General features: G+C 40.2%; 1 protein-coding gene across 1 annotated transcript in view; it reads left to right on the top strand.

Moving 5' to 3' along the window:
* Positions 1-23,837, top strand: part of IRF5 (interferon regulatory factor 5) — a 1,182,803-nt gene that overhangs the window by 753,289 nt on the left and 405,677 nt on the right. The window lies entirely within an intron of this gene.

Genomic DNA, 23,837 nt, shown 5'->3' with positions numbered 1-23,837 from the left:
ATATGGTGATAATGACTAATGCAGTTAATGATGACAGGAGAACTAATATTTTAGGCTTTGAAAGTAACACAGGGGATTACTGAGTAAAAATAAGAGCTTTAGGCTAATGTGTGACATTATTTCCATTCTCCAATTTAATAGTATCTTGATGAAGGTAGCTAGACAGTTTACTAACTGTACTAGAAGGGAACATTGTTGTGCTTTTACAGGTGGAATTGCAGTTTGGGAGGAGATTGTAGTCTGTTCTGCTATTTCAGTTCAGATAAATTACACCAATTACACCATAGTCATCTTGGGATTCTCTTTTTACTAAGAAAGCTGTCAAAGTTAGTGATATTTTAGGGTAAAGCAAGAAATAAGGTCTCAAAGGCGTAAGAAAGAAATACAATATTTTTTTCATGTGCGACGCCAGAAACATAAATTATACATTTGCTGCCTTGGAAGGAAGGATAGCTGGTGACTCATATGATGCTATATTGGTTACTGCGACCTGGTATTCAAACGTAATTAAACCTTGCTGTTGCCTAATTATATTGGACACTATAACTAGAGAAGTGGTAAGAAAAGGGGAGAGTGCATACAAATATACATGTTCATTCATCAATTACACACAGCAAGGATAATGAAATAGTAATTGTTAATATTTTTTTGGAATAAAATAGTTTTGCAGGTGGGGTTATTTTACTGAACACCAAATCAAATAAAAGGGTCAGACCAAAAATTTCCTCAAAAGGAAAAGCATCAAAAAGACCCTGGAAATCCAGAGACTTCACTGTGTGTAATACCTTAAATCTTGCTTCATGTAGGCCCATGGGAAATATACAAATTAACACATAAGGGCATGAAAGTGTTTTGGCCACGTGGCTTCTGAATGCCGCTGACTTTTTTATTTTTCATAAGTCTTTAATAAGACATTCAGTGAGTGGTGCCACAAGTAGCACACTCACCTTTGATACAGAAGAATGTGGGTTCTATTCCCACACCAGGTAGTTTGATTGCTGATGCTTATGCTCAAGCATAAGGGCAGGTGCTTCATTCATTGGATGAAACATTAAACCAAGGTCCCATTTGCTTGAGTTGGTGGTACCTCTACTGTATATAAAACATCCTATGGCACCTATTGAAAAGAGTAAGGAGGTTTTATTTAATGCATCCTCAATCTATGTATACTTCATAAACTCAAAAGAAACATCACAAAAACACTGATACAATAAAATGTAATAAATACCATTACATTGTCCTCCCCATTGTATCTAAACAAACACAACAGGATTCTATCATCTTTTATCGCACTGAACTTCAATGACTCATTTTCCATTGATGTTGAACCATAACTCATTAGCTCACTTTTAGGGGCACTACTGTGTGTCCTGCACAAAGGGCCAGTCCTGGTCTTGAAAGCTTCTTGGCAAATGAGATTTAATGAAATGCAGTTTGTGAGTCATGATCAACCAAAGTGCAAACCTTGCTAGATGGTTGTCTGATCGTCATTAAATTTGTAATTTTAAGTATGATAAACCATTGCTTCTAGTCACTAAGGTTCATTCTACCACAGCCTTTGCTACCTTGGTTGCTTTTTCTAGAAATGCCATTCTCAATTATATTTGCGCAGCAATTACCTGGTCTTTCCTGAATACCTTTGCAAAGCATAGTAAGTTGGATCTCATTTCCAGATCCGTATCTTCATTTGAGGCTACAGATGTGAAGGTGATGTTCTCTTAAAGATTCACACAGTAGGAAGTGACCAGGGCTATGTCCCATAAGTTAGTAGGCTCTGTCCCACAAGTTAGTATAGGTGGGCCTACTCTTTTCTGATGTCAAAGTTATGGACATACCATAAACAATAGATCTGAATGGCGAAGTTCATCCTCAGGAGTGCAACCATGAAGACAATTTCATGACACAACCTGGGCAGAGAATTGGTTTGTAGGACTGAATACAAAAATAAAATGTGAAAAATGTGAAAACAGGAACTTGAGGTTGGAGAAAAGAAGGAGTAATCAATCTGGACAGGCTAAGAGGAAATAGCTCTTCAGATGTCTGAGGAGAAGTTATCTGGGCATGATCATTACCACTAAATCTGATAATGCAAGAAAATGCAAATGTACTGAGAAAATTTTCATTTGGATGTTTTGCCTTGTGGTGAGAGCATAGGATTTAAAGGGAATACAGTATAATTATTTGTGGAAGTAACTGAAATTTTTTCCCCTGGGCTTCCACTGAAAATGGGCTCACCTAGGCCCAGTGGACTTTCCCGGTTAACAAATGGAATCAGTCAATAAATAAATATTTCCACTACCCAGGAAATTGGCTTGAAACGTGCATACCTGTCTGATGGTTTTACCATTAAAAAGGATGTCCAGCTAATTTAGAGCATACAGAAGAAGCCAACCACAGCATGGGAGGTTGAAGTATTATTATTAATTACAGGCAATGAACATAAGCAGTTTTGAGGAAAGAAGGGATGAAATGGCAAGACAGCGGGTCAGATTCAGATACATGCTTGGATGGTTGTCATAGGTGCCGGAACCATAGGGCGAGTGGGAGGAAGTGCCCCCCCCCACTTGTACACTATCTTCACTAAAGCAACATAAGTATGTCGCATGCCAACACAGAATTCTACACATGTATGCGCACGGAATTCAAACTAGTTGTTGTTTCATCCCCGTCTTTAAGGAGATTTATGCTGCCCTGTTTGTTTTGATGAATCCACTCGCCAGGTAAGTGTGTGTGTGTGTGTGTATGTGTGTGTAATTTAGGAAATCATTTTTTTCTTTTGAATACATGTTGTTTGGATACACCGCATTTCATGTTTGCCTTCTTGCATATCACATACTTCAGAACTAGCCAATCCATGTAGAAGTAATTTGGTGAACAACCGGTTTGGGACATTTCAGCACAATTAAAAGCCAGAAACATTTTCCAGTCCATGCCTAGTTATTTTGAGGTATACTGGCACTATAAATTTGTTGTGGCCATATTTTACAACTGTTTTGTTTTGTATGCAGTGTTAATGCACTTTCACAGTTTTAGCAAAGTACAAAACCTGTTTATATGTATTATTTTCTCTTGGCTTTTTTTTCAACGTGCCTAATTTATTGCATGTGTATTGTTCTTTTCTATGTGGGATCGCTTTGAATGATGCAGATTATGTATGAATTCAAAGGACTTTTCATTTTGTAATTATTTTAAAATGATTGAAATTATTTTGATTTACATTGAACAAAAGTAATTAAAATTATTGTTCATTTATTGACCATTTTTAATTTCTCTTTCTGCGTGTATGTGTGCACACATGTTCTAATGTCCCACGAAAAAATTCAAGTGTAATTTGATTTTCATTCAGTTGCACATTTTATCTAGCATCAAATTAGCAGAGAAACACAATAGTCTAATAGCTGCAGCCGGATTGATGAACTGTTGAAGTAAATTAAATAAAACAAAACATAAACATATGTTTCTCCTTTTGTAACTGGTGCTTGTAATGCATGCCATCTTTGGTATTATGTTCAACTTAGGAGAAGCACATTATTACATACACTGTAAAACTCATTTAGAACATGTTTGTTGCCTTTATTTTATTTTACCGCAAGAGATACTAGGTGTTTGTTTAAACTTTGTCATTACTATGTTTGTGAAGTACTAGTTTATGTTTAGCATTTTATCTCTCCCATCTATGACTTAGTTTTTATCAGTAGACTGATACTCTTGGATAAAATACATTAGAATGCTGTGCTGGCCACAGCAAAGGCAAATTAAGAGAACCATTGACACTTTGGATAATACAGCCAGAGAATGATAACGGAAAACCATAATCGCGTAACAGACAGCTTGCATTAAATGCACTAGAGTAAAGTAGATAACATTTCGAGAAAACGGGTGAAAGTGGGACTTTCAGACAGATTGGAAGTGCAATGCTCTTAACCTGAATAACTTGAATAATTGTTTACTGGAGGAGTCCGTTTACCTCTGCACTTTTTTATCTAGATATTACTACAGCTGATCATTTTTAAATAAATTATGAGCCGCTGCTACTGGAGAATGTTTTGTGTCGGTCTTTTATACTGAAACTCTGGAAAACAACAAGTCATCGAGCTTAACAAATCCTTTTTCATATTAAAAGGAGTCTTAGTAATATGGATAGATGGTGGCCAACACTCAAGTGCTGCAGTGATTTGTTTTAAGTCAGTAGCATCTTCAAGAATCTTTACTGAAATTAAAACTCATTTACTAGTAGAAGATGCAATAAGAACAATAACACTGCAGTCTTCTAGGAGAAGGGGATGCTACAAATACAAATGATGGCAGTAATAATTTGTGTTAAAATGTTTGAATTTGGAATATTACTGCACCAAAAATCTATATACATTTTCCCATGATTTTCAAGGAGCTCCTCAACGTTTGGTTCAAAATTCTGCTTGGTCCTTCTTAAGTGGTGATTTTGATTCAAAATTTTGCTCGGTCCCTCTTAAGTGGTGATTGTTAGCAAAAGGTGTTTAAACACAGTCATCATTTAATAACAACCATTAAAGCTACAGACTTAAACACTGAAAATGGAAGGTAATTTCATCTCCCCTTATTTTGTCACATTTTAAAGTAGTATTACTAATATTTAAAAAGTGTTCTTTACCCTGATTCTTTTTGGCTTTGATCCTTTCAGGTCAAATGCCATCAGAAGTTTTTGCAGCACAGTTTAAGACCAAACCTGTATTAAATTTAACATTACTGTTTTTGCCAACTGTGTAGGACAGGGGCTGGAATTTTCATCCACTGAAATGAATGTTCCTTAATCAAAGCTAAACCCACTGGGAACCTCTCAGAAGGACCTTTAATCTAAATTAATAACTATCCCTCCCCAAACTGCTGGCAGTCGTATCCAGAGCATTGTTTTAGCAATACAGCTTCTATGGGACCTGACGATATCCCTGGCTGTGTTCTACATGAACTACAGAGTGAACTGACACCTCACCTGTGTGCCCTGTTCAATCACAGCCTCATCTCAGGCTTTGTCCCTAACATATGGCACACTGCTGCAGTCATCCCTCTCCACAAAGAAAGAGTGATTACAAACCCAAGAACTATCACCCCCATTAGCCTGACGAGTTTGATATGCAAAGCTATGGAACGCATCGTCATGGACCTAATAAACAACGATATAGGGAATCTCCAAACTCTAAATCCCACACTGTTTGGTTTTGTGAAGGGTAGATCATGCCTGCTCAACTTGGTCAACTTCTTTGAGTCAAGTCACCAGAGCTGTGGATGAAGACAAGATGGTTCATACAGCCTACCTTGATCTGGCCAAGGCCTTTGATACCATTCCCCACTCAGAAATCATAGAAAAACTCACTAAGCTAGGCATCAACCCATATATCACTAGGTGGGTTGCAAACTGGCTCACAGGTAGAACCCACAGTATGAAAGTGTCTGACTCCAAGTCAGACTGCTGACCAGTCATGAGTGGAGTCCCACAGGGTTTGGTCCTGGGCCCTCTCCTGTTTGGTATCTACTTCTCTGAAATCCAGGCCAATACGAAGGGACTCTGGCTGACAAGTTCACAGACTATTGCAAGTTGGGAGCTATTATTAACTCCCCGTGTGATGTTGACATCCTACAGAAAGGCCTCACTGAGACCAATGACTGGTGTCAGAACCATGGCCTTAAGCTCAATGCCAAAAAATGTTTCATCATCCCCTTTGGGAAAAACCCAGTTCCCATGAATTACCACATTGATGGTAGTCCACTGAACACAGAAGGCGTTATAAGAGATCTGGGAACACAGGTTGACAGCAACCTCTCTTTTGACCACCACATTGACACTGTGGTCAGAAAGTCCTTCTGTGTGGCACATCTCATTACTAAGGGTTTTGCATCCAGGAAGAAAGAGGTCATTGTCTCTCTCTACCCATCCCTCATTAGGCCAATCATTGAGTACAATGCCTCATTTGGCATGTACCTCACTAAACACCTGTAACAACTGGAGAGGCTACAAAGATACCTCACAAAGAGGATCCTAGGCCTTAAACATTTGTACTAAATGGACAGACTAAAAAAACTCCAGCTATTCTCTGTCTCATATCACCTACTTAGAGGCAATCTCTGCTTGACTTACAAAGCCATGTGACCCAACTCTGTTAGAAAGGCTACAGCTAAAGAAATCCCAATCTCTCCACACCACACACTCCAGAGACCTCAACCTCATTACCACAGTCAACAGAACATGCTGGAGGGACAGGTTCATAACCCAGAGACTGCCCATGCTATGGAATAGACTTCCCATACATGTCAAGCAGAACACCTCATTGGCCCTCTTCAAGAGAAATCTTGATAAGTGGATGGGAAATAGAAAATTCACCCTAGGGATCACTCCAGTGGCTTTACTCAACAGAGGCACTGGGAACTAAGGTCGGGTGGTATGATACTAGGGTAATCCTATGGGCTAGGCTTGTAAAGGACCCAAGGCCATTAGCCTAGTACACACCTATAAACCTATGAACAATCTTCGTACAAATGACTAAATGACAGGAGCAAATAAACTAACTCTTTCAGGACTACTCGGCTTTTGACATAAATGCTTAATTTAGTAAATGGACAACACCAAGAAACAAAGTATCTGCAATGAAGTGGAGATTTCACTACTAGTTGCAACTTGGAAAAGTTGATGTAAATAAAAATTTTCAAGTGTGTGTCAAGGAAATGTCTCCCGAAACAATTCATCCTGGTTCTGCCATAACATTTGGTATTTAATTATGAATGTTTATTATAATGTGATGTTCACATGTCATTTGCATCGGAATCCAATTCTGGCTTAGCTCGTGATATTTAGGGTATGTAACCAAGTCCTGTTGTAAGTTTTGTTAACAACCCCACCAACACACACACATACACACACCAAATAAAAAATCATGAAATGCTTTTTATGTCTACTTTTATTTCAAATAATAACCATATAAATGTAATGGAATTTAAGTCAACTCGTAATACACTTGTGTAAAATGACTACAATCCAGAATACACAAATATAGAACTCACAAACCAAATCCCTACATACAATAGTTTTTTTTTATATTTTATTATCAAAATATATTTTGCCAAATGTACAGTGGATATAAAAAGTGTACACACCCCTGTATACAGTGGATATAAAAAGTGTACACACCCCTGTTAAAATGCCAGGTTTTTGTGAAAACGAGACCACAAGAAATCGTTTCAAAACTTTTCCCACCTTTAATGTGACCTATAACCTGTACAATTCAATTGAAAAACAAACAAATCTATTAGGGGAAAAATATAAAAAATAAACAAATGTACAATAAGCTGGTTGCATAAGTGTGCACACCCTTAAACTAATATTTTGTTGAAGCACGTTTTGATTTAATTACTACTCATGCTGTCTGTTTTCATTGCGAGACAGTATTGTTTGTTTAGCAAATATCTCAGTATTTGTCTGAAACTCAAGTGTCTATCACTACTCAAGTTTTACAGTCCTCATAAATTTGCCAGAAAATCACATATGAGAAATAGACCAAAATAGGACACAAAATCAGGGACAGTCAAACATATGCTCTGATCTCTCCACCTCTTAGGGCAAGAATTGGGAGAAAGTGTGAAAGGCTCAGAGTCATGGGCAAATTTTAAGCTTTACTCTTCTCACCAAAGCAATGGATGAAGGTAAAAAAGTAAAAGGAAATACCAAAGGGCTTTGGCCGACTAAGTTTGAGATGACTGCAAGCTAGGAGCAGTTATTGAATCCACAAATGACTTAACCATCATGCAGGAAGGTTTATCCCAAACAATAACTGGTGCCAGAATCATGAATTGAAACTAAACTCAAAAAACTACATTAGCATATCCTTTTTGAAGTCATCTGCTCCAGGGAACTGCCAAATTGACAATGCCCCCTGAGAAATGACCCACTTGTTTGGCATTTGTGAACTTGTGTGTACAGTGAACCAACTTTTGACCAACATGTGCCCAGAGTCATAAGAAAGTCTTTCTGTATTGCACAGCTTATAAACAAATTGATTGTGAATAACTCTAGAGATGTTATTGTCCCCTTTACAAAGCCCTCATTAGGTCAGTCATTTTATATAATGCCCACTTTGGCATGTATTTGTCCAGACTCATGCAACAATTGGAGTACCCGCAGAGATAAGTCCTAAACAACAGGTCTTTCATGGACCACCTCAAAAATGTATCACTATCATTATCAGTATCCTCAAGAGTGCTTAGAGGTGATGTGTCTGGCATACAAGGCATCCTCTGTCCTAATACAGATGGACCTACTGAACATCAACAAATCAAATGGCATCAGAAATACTCAGTCCAGGTATCTAAACTGAATGTTGTGGAGAGATGGATATATATCACAGAGGCTACCACTGTTCCAGAACAGAATATCCATTCAAGTAAAACAAAGCTCATCCCTGTCCATATTCAAATGTAACTTGGATCTAAGGATGGGTGGATAATAGAAAATGTACTCCAGGATTTCACTTTGTGCCACTAATGGATAGAGGCAGTTCCTGAATGCTACATCCCTTACATGGGTCCCCTCAAATTATCTATGGTATGATCAGAGTTATTCTCACTAGAGCTAATATACAATTATCAGCCATGGGATAGGTAAGACCAATCAGGAAATGTTAATTCAAGCACCAAAAGGGAATTGGCTAAGCTTAAAATGTCCTACAAGTGAACCTATGTTGTAGTAGTAAATAGTTTTAAAAAATTGCCCTTTTGAGATCACTAAGTGCCCCTCTCACCCTCCTCCCCCCCAGTCTTCAACAGCTTCAGGTGCCTATGGTGGTCGTTCCATACCATCTACCAGATGGCGCTGAATACTTTATAGTTTGAAGTTAACCTAATATCCATGTGCCATAAACGTACTATATAGAGAAGGTGACCATAAAAAGAAGGTGTTAAGACTCAGGGGAGAAGAAATGGCTATGCACAACATGCTTCCCTTGTGATTTTTGACACACAGTCCCTCAAAAAAATTGCTCAGGCATAATTGTCTGATAACACATTAGCCCCTACAATCCATTTGGAAAAATAAACATATGCACTTTTGCAGACGTGCAATTCCCCTGCATCCTCACTGTGGGGGGAGGGCAAATCCCCTACACCTCCTTAACTTGCACAACAAAGATGAAAGGAAAATAAATCCACAATAAAGCACACAACAGTCTTGCACAGAAAAGAATCCTGCAATGCCTCAATAGCAACCAATCTGCCTCCACTAAGTTGCATCTTCAAACAGTTGTGTTCAGACAGTTTGAAACCAATCAAATCATACTTTGCCATATGAGAAACTATACAAGAAAGCAAGCAGCTCCATGCAGTATATCCTTGATAAAAGCAGAAACACAAAAGCAATGAAAAGGATCCTAACTATACAAAGTGCGGTGTGTATACTGTCACGAATAAAATAAGGTTACTTAACGGTACCCTGGGACACAGTCATGGTCAGGCACTACTTGACTGACTGCACTATTTAGAATGGACCACAATATATGACAACTGCTTAGCTAATATGCTACACTACGCCAGCTAAGAATAATGTGAGACAGCAACATAACTTATAGATAAACATCCTTGTATATACATAACCTACTGTGCTAAAAGCCTTTTGATCTGGATCTTGGACTTAGAAGATAAGAAATGGAAGAATAAACTGCATAATAAGACAAGTTGTCAAAATGTATATAGACATTGCATATTATCTGTCTCTTGCAGTTTATAAAGCAGCCTACTGCTCATGTGATAGCAGACATAAACATCAGAAAGCAAACCAGAAAAGTTTTAAAAAATTATAATGTCTTGTACGCAGAGGGGCCACAGTTGTACAGACACAGCAAGTGTTATCACTTTCAGATGCAGTGATAGCAGTAAAGGCTGAGTATCAGTAAAAAAAAAGTCTCCAACCAAACAAAATGCAGTACTAATAGATGTGAAGAGAGAATTGGCTTGGGACTTCATGGCTGGGGGGTAGCATGACGGTCTATAGCAAGACATACTTTGGCATGCAAACACCACTGGTGGAAATGGTAAGAAAGTACAAACCTATTACACGTGGGTCCCATGCACATAAGGCAGACTTGGGACATGTCATGGTTGGAGACTCCCCTCCCATAAACCATTAACAGGCACAGAGGCATTCCTGATTATTCTGTATCCTGTATCCTGATAAACCCTGTAGAAATTGCCACACTTTTCAACACATATTTTACTGATGTTATAACCAATCTCACTACCACCTTCCCTCCAACTACACCTAACCAACCCAAGCCACCAGCCACTAATAGCTCCCCTGACCATTCTCCCAACTTCTCTCTAACCCCTATTCCCACTGCCATAGTAAAGAAAATGTTTCTGAAATTAAAACCTTGCACAAATGCCCCTGACAGCCTGCCCCCAGAATTCCTACAAAAAGCTGCAGATTCCATTGCATACCCCATCAGCATAGTTCTTAACAGATCCATACAAGAGTTGTATGTTCCTTCCATCTGGAAAAAAGCATTTATTCACCCACTCCATAAAGGTGGAAACAGCATAGATGTCTCCAACTTTTGGCCCATTGCCATCCTTTCTCCCATCTCAAAAATCCTTGAGAAATGGATCCACAGCCAGCTCCTTAGCTAACTACTTGACAACAACATACTATTTCCAACCCAGCATGGCTTTAGACTAGAGCACAGTACCACAACAGGTCTTACCTCGTTCTGCGGCGCTATCAGTTGGGCTTGTGACACCAGAAAACTTGCCTCCTCTTTATTTCTTGACCTGTCCAAACCTTTGATACTATCTCTCATCCACTCCTTCTTGGAAAACTATCCAACACAGGTATCTCTCCTTCTACTTTACACTGGTTTTCCAACTACCTATCAGACAGGCAACAAGCTACAAAATGGCTAAACTCCTTCTCTCCTTTCCTTACCACCTCCACAGGTGTCCCCAAGGGTCCATCTTAGGCCCACTACTTTTCAGCATTTTCATTAATGATTTCAATTCTACTCTCATTCAAGGAACAGTCATCCAATATGCGGATGACTCTACTATCATCTGTACTGCCAACTCCCCACATAAACTCCAACAACTCACCCAAGCAGCCCTCAACACCACTGAAATATGGATGGCTAACAACCATTTAGCATTAAATCCTAAAAAAACTAAACTTGTGCTATTTACCCCCAATAAATCCTGCACCATAAGCAAAGACACTTTCACTATCCTGTCCCATAACAACACCTCCATAGAGGTTGTCACACATACCAAACATTTAGGTGTTACTATAGATGAACACCTAACTTTCGACATGCACATCCATACTGAGCCGAGTGGATGAGGGTCATTGACTACAACTCTGATCTGAGATATATAAGTATCCTGTTTTTGTTGGCTTATTTATACTGGTTATTGCTTCTAGCAATTTATATGTAGCACTTTTTACTGCCTGCTTCATACTTTTTATTGTATTTTATTGCTGTTAACCAATCTGTACGGTTAAACCAAAATCGTCTGCCTTACAAGGCCTGATAAATATTTTTTTACTGTCACACTGTAAAGCTTTATAACTAGTTTCACTGTGTGAAAGATATTTTCTGTACTTGTTAAGCACCTATTTGTTTGTTCTGATTTCCTGCCAAGGAGTGTGTCATATAACTGATTTATTTGCAGTTAAAAGTATTCTGTAGGGTCTTCTTGCTCCTTTATCTGTTTAAAAACTTTCATTTTGTGGCTCTCTGCTGTGATAAACATTTCTGTAGTGTTTACTGTCTAAAAGAGTGTAGGCTACTAGCTTTAATATTGTCCCAGTTCAGATTTGCTGTCTTTGGGCCTGTTTGTTTCTGCAGTGAATGTTCTGAGCACATGACCACCCATCTTGAATTAGCAGAAGCCTTTCTTTACCTTCGTGGCAGGATTGTGTTGATTGGCTGCTGGCTAGTGGGGGTTGGGTGGTCTAGGGCTTGGAGTAATCACTCAATGGTTCTTTTGAGCTTTTTTTTTAAAAAGTTGTCTAAGGTTGTGTCTTCTGGTATTTAAGCTCACTGCTGTGATAAACATTTCTGTAGTGTTTACTGTCTAAAAGAGTGTAGGCTATTAGCTTTAGTATTGTTCCCCACCCTCTCTCCCTGTTGGTGTCTTGCCATTATACTTGGTGGCTTTGCAGTTGCCCGCCCCTACTGTAAATTTGATCTGGGACACGCCTCCCAGTTTAGGGTCATTAGCTCATTCTACCTAATACAGAGAGAACATCTGAGAAGGCCAACCCACTTAGTTTCTTTCCTTCTGTTCCTCCTTTCTCCCTTTCTTACAAAAAAAAAAATGCCTGAAACTCCTTGTGTTCTGACTGTGCTTCTCAAACATTTTGGAAATATAGAGTATATTTTAGTGCATTTATTAAAACTGTATTTGCCTTAATATTGCTACAACTCAATTGCTCTAGGTTGCACTCATCTGAATTGTTTTAGTGTGCTTTAGCTGCTTTTCTGTATATATAGACTTTTTTGTATATGTAGACTAGCTACTTACTCTACTGTATTACTGCCTCTTAAATTGTTTTTCAGTTGTGCCCTTGCCTTGCTTCATTCAAAAAGTTTTAAATTCCTAACTTTGTAGAGTTTTAATTGCATTTAATGTTTAGGGCTACACACTCAAGTGCGTTAACCTTTTCTGTGTTTATTTACTCTATTATTGCATTGTTTAGCCTGTTTTAACCAAAAAAAAAAAATACTATCGTGTTTGCTCGTTTCCCGCCTTTCCTAGCTAGTATAGTCCAGATTCCAGGTTTTGCTGGTTTAAGGACTTTATTTTCTGTGTTCAGAGCTATCCAGACCTTGCTGTGGTAGAGGGAAGTCCTACTGCTTACCAGTGGGAGTGGTGAGCATTGTACTGCCTATCTAACACTAGAGGAGTGGTTTCCAGCTCTGAAATTGTAATTTTATTAGCCATTTTGGGCTGATTTCTATCCTTTTCAACTTTCTGGCATAAAAACGTGTGTGTTTGTGCATTTTTCACATCATGCTGCACCGCGGGGCTAAGGTTAAACTATTCCAGGTGCCAGAAAGTCTGCTCTTCAAATTTTCCCTTAGAACTACCTGGTTTCTCAGTAGTAGCAGTAAAATATGAACCCCTGTGACAAGCACTTGCTCTAGAACATGCTGGAAAGCACTAGGAAGCCTTAAACTGATACAAGCACTCATCTCTCCTTGTTAATAAGGAAAAATTAATCGTAGGCACTAAACAGCCTATAACTGCAAAGTACCTTGCAAAGGTAAGGGAAAACAGCTCTTGAACTTTACAAAAAAAGCACCTAAACAGGCATGTCCAAGGGTCAGCTTCCGGTGATTTCTCCTGTCCACCTGGTGAATCTGGGCATAATGGGGCAATGCAGCAACTGCCTCATGTACACAGACAACCTTCTCCTCCTACCACCCAACATTACAACCTGTGAGAGATGCACTTACATAGCCAAACTGGAAGAAAAGCTCTTGCCAGCCAAAATTGTGCTAGACAGTCAAGAGGAGATGGTTAACATCTGCACTACACCTCAAGCAACACATAGCCCTTCAAAACCCACACCATCAACACCCACACATAGCAACACTAAACCCACATATGCAGAGGCCCTTAGCATTAACCTGCCCAAGCAACAAGGACCTCTGAAGCTGAAATGCAAACAAACACCAGTCACAACCAAAGTGACACATAGCTCACAACACCAGTGTGCCACCCAACAACAGCCCCTAAAGCAAGACAACGTACCCAACACTTTAGTCATAGGTGACTGTATAGTCAGGCACACTGATGTCCCACTCATCAGGCTGAGCAAGGAGAAAATTACAGTCAGCTACCTGTTGGGTGACAGGATCTGCCACATAATGCATGCACTCAAGTCACTCCACAACAAGTACAAATATGACTCTGTCATTGTCCATGCTGGAGTGAATGACTTGAGATGTACCTCCCTGGAATACATGAAAAGAGACATGGAAGAGCTCTCAGATTATGTGGCCCAGGCAGGTATGACCCTAGTCCTGAGCAGCATCCTGCCTTCAACAAGAATGATACCACAGTATAAAGACAAAATGATTGACTTCAACAATTGGCTAAGCTTCTGGTGTCATTCAAAGGGGATCCAGTATCTGTCTGCCTGGGAAGACATGATCGACAGACCACGATGCTTTGCCAGAGATGGTCTGCACCTGTTTCCCCTGGGATTCAGGTTACTGGCTAAGGCTCTTGCCACCCCTATAGTGCCTTTTTTAGGCAAAGTTCAAAGGACAAAACCACCACCGTAACAGGTACAAGCATGCAAAATCTGAAGGCAATGCTACTCAATGCTAGATGTCTAAACTTCAAAATGCAATCTGTCGAGGCACTCCTAAAAAATGGAGAACATTGATTTCTGTGCAGTAACTGAGACCTGGTTCAAGACTCCAGAGAGCACCCCTGCAATACCAGGCTACAACTCTTACCACACTCTTCGGCCAGCAAACCAAGACAGAAACACTAAAGGTGGGGGAGTGTCCATATTCACCAAGGATATTCACACCTCCAGGCAAGTTGCCCAATACAATGCATCTGAAATTCTCCAGGTGCAACTAACACTAGGTAAGACTGCAATCCAAATTGTAGCTTGCTACAGATCCCCCACCATGCCCCAAGATTCTCACTACACCATTCTAAACATACTGGAAAATATTAAGATCAACCAAACACCCTAATACTGGGTGATTTCAACTACCCTGCCATTAACTGGGAAAACTACTCAGGTACCAACACCTTTTCCCAATGGTTCTTGGAATTCATAAATTCCAATGCCCTGGATCAACTAATCCATTGTTCCACCAGGTGCTCCAATATCCTAGACCTGGTTATTACCAACATGGGAAATAGATGCTCCACACCAGTGGTCACCCCCTCATTGGTTAGGTCTGACCATAAGCAAATCACCCTTGATATCCACATCCCACTCCCACCCCCCAGTAAGGAAACCTCCGTAAAAAACTTCTCCAAAGCCAACTTCATGCTACTTAAGTCAGAAGTGACAAGCTTCATGGCACTCATGCAGATAGGAGCTGAAAGTTCGACTGCTGAGTCCTACACTAAGGCACTGTATGAACACATCCACTCGTGCATGAGTCGTGCCATCCCAATTAGAGCCAAGATGCTCTCCTCCAAAAAAAGGAAGCCAATTTGGTGGTCTCCTGCCATAAACAAACTATAAAACAGAAGGAAGAAACTGTTACAGAAAAGAGGAAAATCCCAGGATGCAAAAAACTCCCTTACTGGCCTCAGCAAGAAGCTGAGATCCGTCATAAAATCCTCCAAAGCTAGTTACGAAAATAAAATTGCCAAAGATTCCAAAAACAACTGCAAGGCATTCTATAGTTATGTCAAGAATCTAGATGGCAATGCTCAGATCTGCTCTGAGATACAACAGAATGGCATTAAATATACTGATCCCAAAGATATTGCCAATATCCTGGCAGATCAATTTAGTGCCAACTTCACCCCCCTCTCACCCCCTAAAGGGCCATCTCAATACCAAATGATTGCCAAATTCCGGTAATCACAGTCACACAGGTAGAAACCGCACTCTCCAAAGCTAAGAGTACAGCATCCATGGGACCAGATGACTTCCCAGGCTGTGTATTCCATGAACTACAAAATGAACTGGCACCTCACCTAAGTGTCATGTTTAATCATAGACTCACCTCTGGCTTCGTGCCCACTGAGTGGCGTGCAGTTATCTCACTCCACAAGGGGGGATCCACCTTGGATCCCGGGAACTACCATCCCATCAGTCTAACAAGCCTGATCTGCAAGGGCATGGAACGCATTATCACGGAACTTATAAACAAAGACATTGGCAACCTTCAAATACTGGGCCCCACCCAGTTTGGGTTTGTGAAGGGCCAGTCTTGTCTCCTGAACCTGATTGACTTCTTTGAATCAGTCTCCAGAGCTGTGAACAAGGGTAAGGCGGTCCACACAGCCTATCTGGACCTTGCCAAGGCCTTCAACACCATTCCCCACTCTGGAATCATAGATAAACTTACTAAGCTGGGCATAAATCCGTACATCACTTGATGGGTTGCCAACTGGCTTACTTGACAGAACCCAGACAGTAAAAGTAGTCGACTCCAAATCTAGCTCCAGACAAGTGACAAGTGGAGTACCTCAGGGTTCAGTCCTGGGACCGCTGTTGTTCAGCATCTACTTTTCTGAAGTACAGGCCAACACTAAGGGTCTCTGGCTAACAAAGTTCGCAGATGACTGCAAACTGGGAGCCATTACTGAATCCTCAAATGATGTGGATATTCTACAAAAGGGCCTTACAGAAACAGATGCTTGGTGCCAGAGCCATGGGCTCAAGCTTAATGCCAAGAAATGTATAGTTATTCCATTTGGGAAAAACCATGTACCCATGAATTACCACATAGGTGGCAGTACACTAAACACTGAAAGTGTGATGAGAGACTTAGGGACACAGGTGGACAGTGGTCTCACCTTCGATAACCACATCGCCACAACAATCAGGAAATCCTTCTATGTGGCACACCTCATCACTGAAGGCTTTTCATCCTTTTCGTCCCACTGTACTCATCCCTCATTAGACCCATTATAGAGTGCAATGCCCCATTTGGTATGTACCTCACAAGATGCCTGCAGCAGCTGGAAAGGCCACAGAAATACCTCACTAAAAGAATCACAGGCCTAAAGCAGATGCCCTGTGCTGACCGTCTAAAAAAACTCCAGCTATACTCTGTGACATATCGTCTACTCAGAGGTGATATCTGCTTAACATACAAGACCATGTTACACTCTGAGCTGTTGGACATGCTCCACTTAAACAAATCCCAGTCCCTTATAGCCACATGCTCAGGGATCTAAACCTTGTCATCACAATGAACAAAACATGCTGGGAGGGATAGGTTCCTGACCCAGAGACTCCCCATACTCTGGAATAGACTGCCCATACATGTCAAGCAGAGCACCTCCTTGGCCCTTTTCAAAAGGAAACTTGACGATTGGATGGGCGATAGGAAATTTACCCCAGGGATCATGTCAGTCACCCTGCTAGACAGGGGTCCAGGGAAGTAACTATTGTGGGAAGAAATATCCGGGGAATTGTTTGGCTAGGCTTGTATAGGCCCTAGAGCCGATAGCCTAGTACCAACCTATGAACCTCTGAAATACAACATTAAAAAAGCACACCAAAAATTGGGCAAGCTATATCGACACAAAACATTCCTCAATTATTCTTCCAAACTAGCCCTTGCCTCCTCTTTTCTGCTCCCCTCTCTTCTCTATGAAGCTCCTCTTTTCACCAATATTCAGACCAGTCTTAAATCCAAACTACATTCATGCTACAACAAAATAGCAAGATTTGTTACCAATGGTAAGCCCTTATCTCACCACTGTTCCTCTCTTAGACTTCTGAACTGGTTAGAACCACCTCCCCATCTTACGTATATTCAACTAACTACTGCCCGTAAACTAGTATACAGCCCTTCCAGTTACCAGCCCTTTCTAACCTATTTACTCCATACCACCCTAACAGGCTCCTCTGGTCAGAACACCAAATGCTCCCACAGGTAGATAAACCCAACCTCTCCGCTGGACAATGGCTCCACTCCTTTTCCACTGCTAAACTGTAGAACTCTCTCCCTCCCTCCCTTAGATCAACTAGTAATACATGTATCTTTAAATAATCTTTGAAACATCACCTCTCCTCCCACTGGCAATGCCACTGTGCTAATACTTCACAACCCATAACCTGACTTCTGTCTCTTCCCTTCCTCTTCACCCACCTTTCCTTCCTCTCCTCCCACCTTTCCCTCCTTCCCCCCTCCACCTCCAGTACCTTCACCTTTACCTTCTCCTGAACAAATAAACCCTCTCTATGCCCCTGATATTTGACACCACTAATGATTCTGTCTCAGTGCCAACTACTATATGGGACTGTCAGTCTAATCTGGAACAACTGTTGTATGGATTCTTATCAAACTGATCAAACTGCACTGTGGCCTGAAGCTAAGGCAGTTTAAGCTGTCATATTTGATCCATGTGTTTTTTTATTACTTTGAACATATTTTATGCTTGTATGCTTTAGCAGTTTATCTTATATCTTGTCTTCTATCACACTGTAAGCATTATATTGCTGTTATGTTTTATCTCTGTAGAGATTTTCTCCCCAGGCCTCCACTGAAAATGGGCACTCTTTGGCCGAGTGGACCTTCCCAGTCAACAAATGCAATAAATAAATAAATCCTGCATGGCCAGAATTTTCCTATGCAAGTCCAGTGGTTGGCATCCAGTTTGTTAGCCTAGCAGGAAAGGGAGTAGTTATTCTAAGTAATATGGGAACTGTACTTGACCTCATGTGTCTACTGTGGGTCATGTCTGCATAATACCCTAATTAACTCTGCCTATTCACAATGAGTATATCTTCAAGGGCACAGTTGTCTGCAACAATCATTTTTCATGGTGATCAATCAGGCAATTTGGATTTGTTGTGGAGTTACTGTTTTATCTGTGTTTAACATTGTCCTGTTGTATGGCTTGTGGTACTGGTGGTACCTTTGTTGTAGTTTTCAGTGATATCAAGTCTGGCTTATGGTACTACTGCCACAACAAGTAGGACATAATTATGAGCTGTGCTTTACACAGTGGTGTGTCTGTAATAACATTCTAGGAGACCGTTTTTTGTCTTATTCATTTATCTTAAAGTGCTGGTGTGCTGCTGGTGTCTTATAAGTCCTGATGTCACTGGTGCCTGGTTGTTCAGGAGTAGATTCATTGCAACCACCAGAAACCCACATGGCTTGGATAATAGAGAGCCCTTCTGATGCCATGACAGAGGACAGTAGTCCAGTGTCCCATGATGAATTCATGATACAGGACACAGCACCAGACACAAATGAGTTAGTGGCGAGCCACTTAGCAACTCACCCTCTGTTGCATTTAGTGTTACAGGCATTGACAACATGGTAGTTGAAATTCTTATGACACTGCTTCTTTAATGGGAAGTAATAACAATGTGGTGTTCCCATTCCTGGACTACCTCTGTATAAACAATCAGCCTGTGGGATGTGTCCAAAGGCTTCTAAGGAGCTGCCTGCAGCATCTGCCAGGCCTTTTAACACTTGAGTGAGGTCAGCTGCCAGTGCATCACCATTTACTTGTCAAGTCCAACAAGTGCCTGATCAGGCAAATGACAGACTCCCAGGCAGCTGCAATGAATATGATGCAGGACCTATGACACCTGGTTTGTACACTTTGTGATGTTGTTCAAGGTTGTCATCAAGAAATGATGGAATCTATGCAAGAAAAAGAATAACAGGTATTCTTTGTGAAAGGCGCTGTTCAGGATGCATGTGACACACAGTGCTGATATAAGGGGGTGCCAATATAGAGATGTGCTGCACAATCTGATGATAACATTCAACTGTCATGTCTGTCATGAGCCATCTAGGAGGCAGTGTATTGCATTGTGTCATAACACAAGCAGGACATAGGTGAACCAGGATATGTGGTATGCAGTAAATTGTTGCTTCACAGTCCCTAGCTGCTGTTGGGAGATGTGATGTAGGTAGTAATATGGGCACAGCTATGAGATGAGTACATATATCCATGCCAAGATTTCACAATGAAGCATGTCACAATAGCGTACCTGTATGCCAGACAGTATATGGAGCTAGCAGAGTAGCTCAGGCTTTGACTATTTCTGAGATGCCAGTTTGCAGTCATAGCTCATTCTGTACTGCACCTTATAATTGCACAGTTCAGTGCCACTGAAGCATACATTTTGTGACTCTGCCTCATGATTCTTTCTTTGGAGTTTGTCTGGTGATGTCTGGTGCACACTGAGAATAGGATATACAGTGTGCCATTACGATGGTATGGCTATGGTGTACATCAGACTTCAGCACAGGAGTGGTATGTGTGCACATCACCTTCCTGCTCATGATTATAGTCTTCCTGACCATCAGAATGGTTCTCTCTATTATTAGGTTCCAGTATTTGTAATATTTTGTATAATATCAATGAAGTCCAGTGTGCAGTATGCATCTTTCTCTATGTTTGATATAAGCACCTTACTGCACTCTTCACTGGGTGATGTATGCTGCAAATATTAATATAAAGACACTTCAACTGTACTGCATTCTGACTAGGCGTTCTTCTCATGGTTAGAGTCTGTCAGTGACAGCTTAGTTTTGTACTCTGTTGCTTGGGTTTTGCTTATGCATATGGATTTTTATTACATATACTGTTATAATTTCTGCAGTTATTAACAAGTCTAACTGGCATCTTTGGTTATCACCATAACACGTAGCTACCTTTCTGCACTGTATGCATTCAGGCTTTTGTTATTACTGTTATTCCACCATGATTTATTTGCACTTAGCATTCTGTTTTTCCAGCGTGCTTAGCAGAGTTGGCATTATTAATCTCAAACAATAAGCACATATCCACAAAGGTGGCATAATGTCACATGCATTATGCATTGTTTCTACTTCTAGCTCATACAGACTCATTGTGTGATTACTGAAAGGCAAGAGTATAAAGTCCAGCAGAGGCTCTGAAAAAAAATAAGCTTTGCATTTGGCAGTTAGATTATGGAAAATTCAAGTCAGTCTTAAGTATTTCTTTAACTTAGTGAACAATTGGAACCATGAAATGACGTATTATAGAGATTACTGAAATGTAGTTCAGCATGGTTGTTGAAGGAAATTTGGGATAAGTGAAAGACAAGGCCAGGAGAGGAGATGAAGTTGTTGCTTCATGATTGGCTGTAGCAGTGGCTGAGGTGCGATATATATGTAATATTGCGACTTGGAAACAAGGAAACCTAGGCTGGGACTGTACTGTATAAGTACAAAATAAACATTCATCTGGCTCTGTTGCATACAGGGATGAAGCCTTGACTATAACCCAGATAAACAAAATTCAGCTATTGTCTCAGATACTGGAAAAGCCAGGCAGGGGAGGATTAAAGTGAGTGGCTGACACCAGCTAACCTCTCCTGGGGAGAAGGGATGGTGGTTTTGGACAGCTGATCACCACTATAAAAACTGAAACAAAGTGAGGCACTGAAATGGCCAAGACCAGGGATGTGGGCTTGGTGTTCCAAAGATGGTGAGCATAGCCTGCTGCAAGTGTGTAAGGTAACATGCACAAGCACATTTGTATACACACACACACACACACACACACACACACACACACACACACACACGTGTGCGTGCACACATAAATATATATATATATATATATATATATATATATATATATATATATATATATATAGATATATACCTACACACACACACACACACACACACACACACACACACACACACACACACACACACATAAATATAGATATAGATATATACTTACATGCATGCACACCTTTCATTTTCAAGGAGACCATTACTGAACAAGTCTCACAAAGTATATAAAAGCTTCAAATATGCCATAATTAGGAACATCTTGGCATAATTATCTTGTTATGATAGGACATATAAATTGAATGTCAGACTGTTAAAATTGCAAGGATTACAATTGCAAGTCCTCAGTTAATCCGCGGTGGTGCAGCGGTAGCGTTGTTGCCTCACAGCAACAGGTTCTCCCATTCGATTCTCAGCTAGTGTGTGGGGAGTGCCTTCTGTGTGGAGTCTGCATGTCCTCCCCGCGGGTTGAGTGGTGTTCCGAAAGACATGCGTGAATGAGCATGCTTTCGTTGAAGGTTGGGTGTCGGACTGGCAACTCGGCACCATGAAAATTTACTGCCAATCATTAGCGAACCGGAGTTCCGCTGTGGCGACCCCTAACCGGGAAAAGCCGAAAGACAATAACAACAATTGCAAGTCCTCATAATTTTGAAAACTGAAATTTTTAGTGAATTTTCACACCAGAGGGTTGTGTTCCCCTAGACCTTCCTTCTGGGTCTCTGCCTCTTTCGTTTCTTCATCTAAATGTAGCAGCTGTGTGATAATTTCACCTAGTCCTTACCATTGTAAGGGGTACTGGTTTGGATGTTTGTTTGTTTGTTTTAATTTAATGAGTGGGACAAGGGCAACTTGAAAAGCTCCTTGTATGGGTATGGGGGGATGCAAGGCTTACTAGACCCCTTGATCTAATAGCTGACTGCTCAGGCTAACTGACCACTCTAAACTGTCCCTAGGTTAGTATTGTGAAGAATTCTCCTCAGGTCATCCCTGTAAAGAATCTGATTTAAATAATGCATGCAGTCACTTAATTTCATAACTGTAGTTGCTCTAATTGCATCCACGTGTGCCATTTACAGTTCTTATGTAGGTTCCTATCAGTAGACCAAAGATGCATGTTTTCAAATGCATCTTGGTCAAACTGACAAAAACTAAACTGCAAAATATCAAAGCAGCATGTAAGCAAATTCTTTCCCTGGGAAAGAATTCGCTTGGCCGCTTTGGTACTTTGCCGTTTTTGCCACTGTAGTGCGGTCTCGGAGTTGATATATTTAAGTAAGGGGGGTGTGGGGGATGTTTTAATGTGCTTTCTTTTTTTTTTTTTTTTGTTGGAACAGCGATTTTTTACCCTTGGAAAAAAATTGCTGTTCTGACAATTTGGTTTTGTAAGCTTTCGTTTATATGGGGTCGATTAATCACCGTTCGCTTACCTAAGCATTCGGTGATCCGATACAGACCCTTCTTATGCTTATGTGATATTTGTGATGCAGTATTCCATTTAGAAAAGATCATAATGGGTCAAAACTCAAAGGGTATTAAGATGCAAATATCTTAAAACTCATAACAGACAAAGTTTCAAAAATGTTAACCCAAATGATGGTTATACAGATGAGAGGTTTGAGTCTTTATTTTGAAAAATATTGTGGGGTTCAAAAACAGCTATAAATTGTTGCATATCTGTTGGCACTTTTGCTAAATTTACTATGAAAATATCTCAAAATATGATAACTATAACACTAAAAGTTAGCTTAGTGAGCGGTGTAACATTTGTACTTCAAGACCTTCAAAATGAAAATATTTCCAGCATTAAGTTAAAGAAAAGCAGGAAAGTACAGTTCATTCAACTGGGTAAACTGGCAGGCAGAGGCACGTTTTTGGTGATTTTGAAATGTTACCCAGTTAACTGACTCAATCACACAGTGTGTGTGTGTGTGTGTGTGTGTGTGTGTGTGTGTGTGTGTGTGTGTGTGTGTGTGTGTGTGTGTGTGTGTGTGTGAATCAGTGTGCATGTGAAAGTAAAGGGAATCACACCCAGTACTGTAGGCTAAAGCTCATTAGCTGCTCAGAGCCTTAATCCTCCATGCCAAGTTACCAGTCATCCAGTACCATTGCTTAGAACACACTTATAAACCAGAGGGTCCTGCACTTGTCATATATAAAGGTAATAATATACTAGTCTTTTGAGATTCAGTTTAAAACAAGATATAAGAAAATTGTATGAATAAATCTAACATTACTATGTCTTCCCTACCAGGTTTAAAATTAAGAGAAGCTCCAGAATTTATTAAGAAAATATAAAGAGAAAAAAATAATATACAGCCATATAATTATACATAGCATTCCACTTACTCATATGAAACAATCCATTTTACAAATTGTTATACTTTGGAAAGATTTAAAGTACATGTTGCATTCAGTGGAATTATTTCTTCCATTAGATGGAATTGCTATGCTTACCTGTACTAAGGTACATGTTTGTAATACTTATCTATGGCAGCTTAGTACAGTGTATACTTTAAGTATAATAAATGCATTGGTAGGATTGCATTCATGACTCTAGACTCTTTAGTAAAGTGTGTTTGAAACTAAACC

Source organism: Protopterus annectens, chromosome 11.part0 (assembly GCF_019279795.1).
Source record: "Protopterus annectens isolate FY-2018-M chromosome 11.part0, PAN1.0, whole genome shotgun sequence".
Lineage (NCBI taxonomy): Eukaryota > Metazoa > Chordata > Ceratodontiformes > Protopteridae > Protopterus > Protopterus annectens.
The sequence above is the reverse complement of the archived record's forward strand: the minus strand, read 5'-3'. Positions and strand labels throughout refer to the sequence as shown.